Below are 9,170 nucleotides of genomic sequence, written 5' to 3' on the forward strand. Positions count from 1 at the left end.
CCCGGCCTACATGATGATTTTGAAAGCACTGCAACTCTTGGTCTGACTAGTGGCCATTTATAAAGGCACCCTCACCCTAGGCTTCTCACTTTTTATCACAACTACGTCCTTGGTGGTCTTAGCTCAGGAAATCTGGTTGGTATAACTCAAGTGGAATACAATCTTTCTCCCACGGAAGAAGGAAAAGAAAGTGACCAGGGCAGGTGAAGAGCTCAACTGGGAGTTCTGAAATGCAGCATGGAGGACTTGAGGGGGAACTAAAACAGTGCATTGCAGCTCCTTTTACAAAATGTCTCCATCAAAACCCTCAACACACTCCAAAGAGTCTGCATTTATCCAAGATCCTGAGGTGTTGGTGTTTCTCCTGCACCTTCCAAGTCACTCCTGAAACAGCATTCTTTTTTTTTTTTTTCTTTATCAGCCAATGGAATTGTTCTGTTAAAAATTAGAATGAGTGGATTTTTCGCTGCTTTGGTTCATGGAAGGAATATTCATTTTTAGGGGGAAAAAGCCTCAACGTAATGAATAAGTACAGGGACAAATACAAAATTTAATCAACGGGACACATACAGGCAAAAAAGGACTCAATTTGGGACAAGGTGTTCTCTTTTAAGAGATTATTATTGTGTGGTTGATCCATGTTATACTACAGCAGGATGAAAAGACAATGAATGTGACATCAGTACAAATCCATCATTTGAACCCATTCTCCCAATGAAGAAGTTGATGCCAACTGAAGCCCAGCAACTGGCCCTAGGCCTGTCAGGTAGTAAGAGGCAGAGCCAGGAATTGAATCCAGATGTCCTAATTCCAAGCCCTGGGCTTCCTTCCTGGTCAAGCCGCCTCCCTGTTAGACGCCTTTGTGGATACCAGTTGCCTTACCTCTGTATCATATGACTCAACATAGAAGTAATGTATATCACTTCTCACATGTTATTGATCAAAGCAAGCCACATATCAACAACGTATGATATATATTTCCCTTACTGGGAGGGCAGTGAGTAATTAAAGACAATACCAGCCTGGGCAACACAGTGAAACCCCCTCCTCACAAAAAACAAAAAATTAGCCAGGCTTGGTGATACATGCCTGTAGTCTCGGCTACTCAGAAAGCTGAAGCAGGAGGATCACTTGAGTCCAGGAGGGTGAGGCTGCAGTGAGTAGTGAACACGCTACTGCACTCAGCCTTGGTGATAGAGTGAGACCCTTTCTCAAAAAAGAAAGAAAGAAAGAAATTGGGGGGGGGAACCCCAATACAATCCATACCACCTCTTCCCTCTGTCCCTTAAGCCTAGCAGTGGTAGCGGCTGGTTATTATCTCTAGGTGAACTTGCTGTTCTGTTCTGCTGTTTCATCCTCTGAATAAACAGTCCCTGCATTGGCATCTCTCTGTTTAAATGCTCAAGTGGTTTCTGTTTCTTAGTTAAGCCAACAGTCTCTGCCACATCAAGTTTTGGACCCTTTCTATGTTTTAGGATATGCTAGACACAGAAAATAATGTGTGCTGTGGATTTTTAAAAAGTAGTGTATGTAAAAATAGCATGTGAGAAATAATTGTGAAGATGATCTTATATCGGTTGGGATTTGGTTCCATTCTGAGCTGCCGTAGTGGTGCGTGCCCATAGTCCCAATCACTTGGGAGACTGAGGCAAAAGGATCGCTTGAGCCCAGGAGTTCACGGCTGCAGTGAGCTATAATGGCGTCACTGCACTCCAGCCTGGGTGACAGAGTAAGACCTCATCTTTAAAAAAATTAAATAAGTAAATTGATAGATAAGTAAAGATGCATGTGGCTCCATTCTGAGTGACAGAAAATCTAAAGCAGCAGTGGTAGCTGGGTGTGGTGGCGTGCACCTGTAGTCCCAGCTACTTGGGAACTTGAGGCAGGAGACTCGCTTGAACCCAGGAGGTCAAGATTGCAGTGAGCCGAGATTGCACCACTGCACTCCAACCTGGGCAACAGAGCAAGACTCTGTCTCGAAATAAATAAATAAATAATAAAAATAAAGCAGCAGTGGCATAAGTAAGAAAGAACTTTATTTCTCTTGCACATAAACCATGCCTAGAGATGAATGGTATAGGGGGTTGATTTGAAAACCCCCCAATCATTAGGGACTCAGATCATCACTTGGCTTCCACTTCATGTTCCAAGATAGACAGCAGCAATGACAAAGTGTTCTGGAACTTGGTAATTCAAATGGCAGGCTTCTACTACCGCCCACCCCTCAAATACACACACACACACACACACACACACACATATATATATATATATATTTTTTTTTTTTTTTTTTGAGACAGAGTTTTGCTCTTGTTGCCCAGGCTGGAGTGCAGTGATGCGATCTCATTTCACTGCAACCTCTGCCTCCCGGCTTCAAGTCATTTTCCTGCCTCAGCCTCCTGAATAGCTGGGATTACAGGGGCGTGCCACCTTGCCCAGCTGATTTTGTATTTTTAGTACAGACAGGGTTTCTCCACGTTGGCCAGGCTTGTCTCGAACTCCTGACCTCAGGTGATCCACCCGCCTCGGCCTCCCAAAGTGCTGGGATTACAGGCATGAGCCACCGGGCCTGGCCCCTTCAAATATTTAGAAAGGGGGTAATTAACTGCCTGGATAAACCTTTTCTTTTCTTTTCTTTTTTTTTTCCTTAAAAAAATACAGAAACACATATCATTTCAATAGCCAGAGCTCAGCACCTAACCACATTCTAGGCACAAGGGAAGTGGGGAAGTACTAGCCTTTATTCTTGACAGCTTTTTGTCCAGCTAAAAAATGGGATTTCTGTTATTAAGGAAGGAGTGGGGAGAATGGACATTCAAGGAAAACTAGCACTCTCTGGCACACCCCACAAATGTTCTCATTAATTAATAAATGTAGAGTAACCACTTCGTATTTATGGTAGCTCTAAACCCCAGTGAAGACACAGGCCTCTTTCCATTAGGATTGAGAGGGGAGAATTATCCTTCCGATCCCTTAGAGAGATCTGATAAAGAAACTCGCACAGAGTTATAAAGAGAAAGGTAGTAGCTATTAATAAAACACAAGTAGAATCAAAAATGTATTAGAAATGCTATGCAGTGATAGCCACTAAAACTAATATAGACACTATTTATATAAAACTTCTTTTGGCAGGGTGTAGTGGCTCATGCCTGTAATCCCAGCACTTTGGGAGGCCGAGGCAGATGGATCGCTTGAGCCCAGGAGTTTTAGACCAGCATGGGCAACATAGCAAAACCTCATCTCTACAAAAAGTATAAAAATTAGCCAGGCATGGTAGGGGGTGCCTGTAGTCCTAGCTACTCAGGAGGCTGCGGTGGGAGGATCACCTGAGCCCAGGAGGTTGAGGATGCGGTGAACTGTGATGGTGCCACTGTACTCCAGCCTGGGTGACAGCATGAGACCCTATCTCAAAAAAAAAAAAAAAGAAAAGAAAAGAAAAAGAAAAAAAATTTAAAACCACTTATTTTAAGATTTACAGTTATTCTCATTAAATCCTTATGAAAAATGTGTAAAGTCTTTCCTATCATCCTCATTTAACAAATGGAAAGCTAAAATGTAAAGAACTTAAATGACTTACCTAAGTTTGAAAACAATGGCAGTGTTAGGACTAAAATTAAAGTCCTCAGAGTCTAGAGTTCAGAATCTGTGCCCTTTCCTCCCCTTCAGGCAGTTTGACAGAGCACATGTCTCCAAGTTGAAAGTGACTGATTCCTACAAACTCGCTGGGTGAGAAATGATGACGCTGGAGATATGAGCTATGTGACATGGTTGGAACATTGGAAGAAAGATCCACCCCTTTGTGGCAAGACAGTCTGCTATAGTCTGAATGTCGCTGTACCTCCTCCCTGCCAAAATGCCAAAATTCGTAAGTTGGAGCTTAATTCCCAATGGGATAACATTGAGAGATGGAGCATTTGGGAGACGGTTGAGTCTTGAGGGCTCCAGTCCCATGAATGAGATTTGTGTCCTTATAAAAGAGGCTCGAGGAAGTTTCCTGGGCCTTTCTGCCATGTAAGGATGCTCGCAGCAAGAAGGCACCATTTTCAAAGCAATCACCCAGATGCTGAACCTGCAGGAGCCTGATCTCCCACTGCTCAACCTCCAGGCCTGTGAGCAATACCTTTTCATTGTTTATATGAATAATTATCCAGTTTAAGGTACTTTGTTTTTTTCTGTTTGTTTGTTTGTTTGTATGTTGAGACAGGGCCTCACTCTGTTGCCCAGCCTGAAGTACAGTGGTGCAATCACAGCTCACTGCAACCTCGACCTCCTGGGCTCAAGCTATCCTTGCACCTCAGCCTTCCAAATAGCTGGGACTACAGGGGCCCCCTACCATGCCTGGCTACACCCAACTAATTTTTTTGTTTGTTTGTATTTTTTGTAGAAACAGGGTCTTACTATGTAGTCCAGGCTGGTCTTGAACTCCTGGGCTCAAGTAATCCTCCTGCCTCAGCCTCTTGCTTCGGCCACGTGGGATTACAGGTGTGAGCCACCACGCCAGGCCTAAGGTATTTTGTTACAGCGGCAGAAACAGATCAAGACATTGCCTTTCTATAAACCAGAGGTCACGCTAAAAGCCAAACTCTTTTTCCTAACTGAGATGTACAAGTGTTCAGGCAATGTAAGCCAAGAATTCTCCCACGCAGGCTGCTTCCTGAGATATTTAGCCTGCTACTGCCCAGCACCAACTTTTTGCCTCAGTTTTCATACGTTCTCCCTAGACTGCTAGACCTCCAGTTGCTATGGAGATTTTGGTTTTTAAAAAGTAAAAGCAACACACCCATGTTCATCTCAATATTATTCACAATAACCAAGAGGTGGGAGCAACTCAAATGTCCATCAACAGATGAATGGATAAACAAAATGTGGTATATCCATACAATGGTATATTATGCATCTTAAAAAGGAAGAGAATCATATCTCACTACAACATGGATGAACCTCAAAGGCATTAGGCCAAACAAAATAAGCCATTCACAAAAGGACAAATCTCATATGCTTTCACTCATATGAAGTATCTAGAGTAGTCAAAATCATAGAAACAGAAAGTTAAAAGATGATTAACGAAGGCTGTGGAAAGGAGGAGGAAGAATTAGGTTTAATGAGTACAGAGTTTCTATTGCATAAGATGAAAAAGTTTTAGAGATCTGTTATACAACCATGTGACTATACTAAACACTACTTAACTATAAGACGTTATGATTTTTGCCACAATTTATTTATTTATTTATTTAGATACAGGGTCTTGCTCTGTCATCCAATCTGGAGTCCACTGGGACAATCTTGGCTCACTGCAACCTCAACCTCCTGGGATTAAGAGATCCTCCTGCCTCAGCCCCACTGAGTAGCTGGGACTACAGGTGTGCAACACCATGCCCTGCTAATTTTGATAGTTTTGTAGAGATAAGGTTTCATCATGTTGCCCAGGCTGGTCTTGAACTCCAAGACTTAGCGATTCTCTTGCCTTGGCCTCCCAAAGTGCTGGGATTACAGGCATGTGCCACCACGCCTGGCTGCGACAATTTTTAAAAAGGAAAAAAAGTTACAACACAAACACACACACACACACACGTATGAAGTAGGGTTTTCCAGGCAAGAGGTAAGATGCTGGCCCAGCAATCAATTGCACAGCTTATTGTTACAGCTTCCAGCTACAGCTCAGCTGTAACTAGATAATTGGGCTGTGGGTCTTGGGTTCAGATTGAAACTCAGCAACCCAGGTTTTTAACTATTGACAGCTGGATTGAATCAGGTGTTGTCAATGGTAAACCTGTGGAGGAGAAGAAAGAGAAACGATATGAGGCAGATTTTTGACTACTCATAGCGTGCAACAACAATGCTTTTCACAGCAAAGACACTGGATAAATCTTTATCCGGTTGAACTGACTGGACCCTAATGATATCTGATGTTGACTCGCTTGCCTTCAGGAATGTTCTCCTAAGAAACAACACATTGGCATGGGGTTCCTGACCACTTGCCTCAAATCTGCCAGAACAAGGAATGATTCCAACTATTTGAACTGCATCTCTACTTCTACTCTTCCAATAACTGGCTCCTGGGGACACTTTCCTGACTTTTCTGCTCTTCTCCACTTGGATTTATTAACCTGCCTATGTCTCCCTCCTGGTTTTGCCCCTCTGCCCTACTGGACTCCAGCTATTGCTATATTTTTCCATCTGCTTCATTCCCTCTCTGTTTTGTGCTTTCAATCCTTGGACACAAAATATCATCACATTTAGCAACAAACCCTTGGACTCACTAGAACAGGGTGCTAAAAGTTCTTGGCATGTGCATACAATAATCAAAAAATGTTTTACAGCAAGCCATGTGTATTACACCAAGCAAGGACCAATAAGCCATTCTTGTCACCCTGATAGAAATACAACATTTGTATCATCCTCAGTCTAAGGGAGTGCCTTTCAGGGGAAATATAATTCATCTTCTCATTTCTAAACTAGGTTACCCTGAAAATATAGGAGTAAAAGTTATTACTGTCCACTATGCAATGCAAATTAGTATGACGGCACATAAAGGCCCAAAATTTGATTTAAAAATTTTGGTTTTTTGTTTGCTTGTTTGTTTGTTTGGAAGACAGAGTCTTGCTCTGTCATCCAGGTTGGAGTGCAGTGGTGCAATCTCAGCTCACTGCAACCTCCATACTCCCAGGTTCAAGTGATTCTTGTGCCTCAGCCTCCCAAGCAGCTGGGATTACAGGCATGGACCACCACGCACAGCTAATTTTTGTATTTTCAGTAGAGATGGGGTTTGACCATGTTGTCCAGCCTGGTCTCAAACTCCTGGCCTCAAGTGATATACCCACTTTCGCCCCCCAAAGTGCTGGGATTACAGGTGTGAGTCACCGCTCCTGACCAAGAATTTTGTATTAAAATGTGAAAGACAGAACAGGCACAATGGCCCACATCTGTAATCCTAGCACTTTGGAAGGCTGAGGCAGGAGGATTGCTTGAACCCAGGAGTTCAAGATCAGCCTAGACAACATAGTAAGATCTTGTCTCCACACACACACACGCACACAAAATGTAAAAAAACACCCCAAATAACCTGCAGAACCTTTTTTGGTCTAATAATGTTTCCTAATAATCTATTCCACTAGATTAATCCTTTTGAATACAGAAAACTGAGGCTGAAGTGATAAAAACATAAATTTTCTGTAAGATCTACCTGGTACAGGCTGGGCGCGGTGGCTCACACCTGTAATCCCAGCACTTTGGGAGGCCGAGGAGGGCGGATCACGAGGTCAGGAGATCGAGACCATCCTGGCTAACACGGTGAAACCCTGTCTCTACTAAAAATACAAAAAAATTAGCCGGGCGTGGTGGCGGGGGCCTGTAGTCCCAGCTACTCCGGAGGCTGAGGCAGGAGAATGGCGTGAATCCGGGAGGCGGAGCTTGCAGTGAGCTGAGATCTCGCCACTGCACTCCAGCCTGGGCGACAGAGGGAGACTCCGTCTCAAAAAAAAAAAAAAAAAGATCTACCTGGTAGAGTTGTTATGATATCTAAATGAGAGGATTTGTGTAAAGCTCTTGGCACCGTAATTCTTAGCACATAGTAAGATTTGGATAAGTGAAAATAGTGAAAGCAACATAAAACTCACGGTTCCCGCCATGAGAGGGCAGGTTTTAAAAAAATACTGAATATTCAGAGCAACCAGCTATTAGATAGCTGCAATTCATAGCTACAACAGCAGGTGGCACTAGCACCATATCTATCTAGTTTTACCTTGCACTTTTTTTTTTTTTTTTTTTTTTTTTTTTTGAGACAGGGTCTCCTTCTGTTCCCTCTATTGCCCAGGCATCCAATGGTACAATCACAACTCGTAGCAGCCTCGGCCTCCCTGCGTTCAAGTCATCCTCCCACCTCAGCTCCCAAGCAGCTGGGACCACAGGCACACACCACCATGCCTGGCTAATATGTAGTTGGGTTTGTTCTCCAAACCTGTGATACGAGGGAATCCCAAGACATGCTATAGTCCAAGCCTGATCACACAAGTCAGTAAAAATCTGTGGCTTCCCAAGCGGGCCTAGAGAATGAACTATCATCAGTTGTAAGGGCAGCAGTGTACGAAATTAAATACGTGAAGATACTTGTGAAAGCAACAGAAATATAATTGGAAAATATAATTACAATTGCTGTTAAATTAACCACGAGCATATCTATCAAGCAATTTAAGAGCGATTTCAGAGACCTTGCTAGTTTTCCCGTCACGATACTCAAAGTCTTTTGAACATTCCTTCTAACAAATGCATATCCTGTACTATCCTAGAAAAGGTTACTTGACCGTTCCAGGTTTAAAAAAGGTCACAGATGTGGAATATTCTTGTTTCAGTGGCCCATAGTAGAACAACATTATCTATTTTAAAAAAACGAATTAGAAAGCAGACAAAACCTCAATAAATTTTAAAATTTCATGAAATCAGTCCATGGCAATTCATTGCATTTTGAAATAGCAATAATTTATCATATACTACTGAAAATAGCTTATGAAACTATGTAAGAATAACAAAAACTAAAAAAGATCAAGGCGGAGTGGGAAATGCTGCTTTTCCTGAAAAAGAAAGCTGAAAAAAAAATGCTTAAAAAAGAAAAAATTAAGACCATGCCTATAATCCCAGCACTTTGAGAGGCTGAGGCAGGAGAAGAAGAAAAGTGAACTCGGCCGGGCACAGTGGCTTACGCCTGTAATCCCAGCACTTTGAGAGTCTGAGGTGGGCGGATCACGAGGTCAGGAGATGGAGACCATCCTGGCTAACACGGTGGAAACCTGTCTCTACTAAAAAATACAAAAAAAACACAATTAGCTGGGTGTGGTGTCAGGTGCCCGTAGTCCCAGCTACTCGGGAGGCTGAGACAAGAGAATGGTGTGAGCCCGGGAGGTGGAGGTTGCAGTGAGCCGAGATCGCACCACTGCACTCCAGCTTGGGCCATAGAGTGAGACTCCGTCTCAAAAAAAAACAAAAATTTTCCAATGAATAAAACTACATACCAAGACTTATAGAATGAGACTAAAATCATGTCTGGAGGAAAAGTAGCCTATGACTTAGAAATTATGGCAAAAAACTAAGGAGTAAGCAGTTACCCTTCAGGTTAGAAAACCAACAGATTAACAGGAAATGAGAGAGGGAAGAAATAATCAGATGGGGCTGAGACG

Source organism: Theropithecus gelada, chromosome 8 (genome assembly GCF_003255815.1).
Source record: "Theropithecus gelada isolate Dixy chromosome 8, Tgel_1.0, whole genome shotgun sequence".
In the NCBI taxonomy this organism is placed as follows: domain Eukaryota; kingdom Metazoa; phylum Chordata; class Mammalia; order Primates; family Cercopithecidae; genus Theropithecus; species Theropithecus gelada.